At 39.4% G+C, this 2500-nt stretch overlaps 1 pseudogene; it reads left to right on the plus strand.

The window, feature by feature from the left end:
* LOC142916150 (28S ribosomal RNA) overlaps positions 1–2500 on the plus strand; it is a 10295-nt pseudogene that overhangs the window by 5245 nt on the left and 2550 nt on the right.

Below are 2500 nucleotides of genomic sequence, written 5' to 3' on the forward strand. Positions count from 1 at the left end.
TGATTTGGTGTTGGTGAGCGAATCTTGGGTTGGTATGGCCGCCAATCTAGCGATCTTGGAATCATTTTGTGGGCTATCGGGATTGGAGGTTCAGGCCAGAAAGTGCCAGGGCTTCATGATAAGCCCAACCAAAGATTCATATACGGTGAACAACTGCGACCCATGGACTATCAAAAATAAAGATGTCCATATGATCCAACCTGATGAATCAACGAAATACCTTGGTCTGAAAATTGGCCCTTGGACTGGCACTATACAGCCTGATCTACATTGTCAGCTAAAGACATGGATCTCGAAAATCGATGAGGCGCCTCTGAAGCCAACTCAGAAGGTTGAACTACTCAATGCCTATGCCCTACCCAGATTGTTATATCCTGCAGACCACTCGGACTGCAAGCAATCAACTCTCCGTGGGTTGGACCAAGAGATTAGAAAGGCGGTAAAAGGATGGCTCCACCTTCCCGCTTCAACTTGTGATGGACTGTTATATGCCAGAGCCCGAGACGGAGGCCTTGCCATCTTGAAACTGGAAAAAACAATCCCTTCGGTTCAAGTTAGAAGGCTGCAACGTATAGCAAACTCGTCCGATGCTATCACCCGTAATATTGTGTCCTCGCAGGGTATGGAGGAAGAATACCGTAATTTGTGGGTACGAGCAGGGGGTGACAGTGATGCAATCCCAACATTCGTTCTCAGGGACTCGGTGTCAAAAGAACCTGTATATCCGAGACCCTGCGATTGGAGGGAGCATGAATTTCAGAGATGGTGCGAAAAGCCGGTTCAAGGAAGGGGCATTGTAAACTTTGCGCATGATAGAATCAGTAATGCTTGGTTGAGGCCATGGTGCGGCTTTAAACAATGCTTCTTTATCGCAGCACTACAACTAAGGGCAAATATTTACCCAACAAGAGAAAGCTTGAACAGAGGCAGAGATGGGGCCTTACGTTCCTGCAGGAAATGCTCTGCCAGACTCGAGTCCCTTTCGCACATTCTCGGTCAATGTCCTGCAGTACAGAAAGCAAGAATTGCGCGACATAACAAGATCAGTAACATTCTGGCAGACGAAGCGGCTAGATTGGGCTGGTCTGTATACAAAGAGCCACGGTTCATATCCGAGACGGGAGAGATGAGAAAGCCTGACCTCGTGTTTGCAAAAGATGAGGAGGCGGTTGTGATCGATGTCACCGTCCGTTTTGAGCTTTCAAAGAATACCTTGTCAGATGCTGCCTCGCACAAAGTTTCGTACTATACCCCTCTTGGTGATCAAGTCAAAGTGCTGACGAAGGCTAGCAAGGTCACATTCTTTGGATTCCCTGTTGGGGCAAGAGGAAAGTGGCCCCTTGAGAATAACGAGGTACTTACCTCCCTGGGCCTGACCAAACCCAGAACGACATCACTGGCCAAGATGATTTCCCGCAGAACGCTGCTTTTCTCTCTTGATATTCTGAGAATGTTCTGTGGAAATTATGCGGTCTATGAACAGTCATAGACAACCTCCGAAACAAATAATAGTTTTGTTTTAAGATGTCATTTGTTTTAGATTGATTTTGTTATTTTCGAAGGTGAAGTCGGTTTTTATTTCATTTTACTATTTTCCACAATTTAGATTGTTATTTTCCAAGACGAAGTCTTGGTTCTTTTTTTTATTGTTAGTTTTTTTTTTTTAACACGTCGTATTTGTTACTTTAGAGCTTAGAGGGGACTTTATTTTCGCCTTACTATTTTCTGCCTACAAAGAAGACTACAAATTAGCTTTATTTAAGATGTTTTAGATTAGATTTTTTTTTTTTTTCCCAAGGTGAAGTCTTGGTTTTTTTTATTTTACTATTTTCCACAAAGAAGACTTTTCTTTTCTTTTAGATTTTGGTATTTTCCAAAACGAAGACTTGGTATTTTTTTTTGCTATTTTTTTACACGAAGCTTTATTCAAGAGTACTTATATAGATTAGACTTTGTTATTTTAATTCTTTATTTTTGGACTACATCAGTTCGAGAGTCCGGTAACTTACTATTTTCTGCCTACAAAGAAGATTACAAATAAGCTTTATTTAAGATGTTTTAGATTAGATTTTGTTATTTTCCACGGTGAAGTCTTGGTTTTTTTATTTTACTATTTTCCACAAAGAAGACTTTTCTTTTCTTTTAGATTTTGTTATTTTCCAAGACGAAGACTTGGTATTTTTTGCTATTTTTTTACAGGAAGCTTTATTCAAGAGCACTTATATAGATTAGACTTTGTTATTTTAATTCTTTATTTTTGCACTACATCAGTTCGAGAGAAGACTACAAACCAGCTTTATTTAAGATGTTTTAGATTAGATTTTGTTATTTTCCAAGGTGAAGTCTTGGTTTTTTTATTTTACTATTTTCCACAAAGAAGACTTTTCTTTTAGATTTTGTTATTTTCCAAGACGAAGACTTGGTATTTTTTTATTGCTATTTTTTTTACACGAAGCCTATTCAAGAGCACTTATATAGATTGGTCTTTGTTATTTTAATT

This window comes from Petromyzon marinus, unplaced genomic scaffold, assembly GCF_048934315.1.
Source record: "Petromyzon marinus isolate PM22_M1 ecotype Great Lakes invasive population unplaced genomic scaffold, UKy_Petmar_22M1.pri1.0 PM_G_Scaffold_38, whole genome shotgun sequence".
Lineage (NCBI taxonomy): Eukaryota > Metazoa > Chordata > Hyperoartia > Petromyzontiformes > Petromyzontidae > Petromyzon > Petromyzon marinus.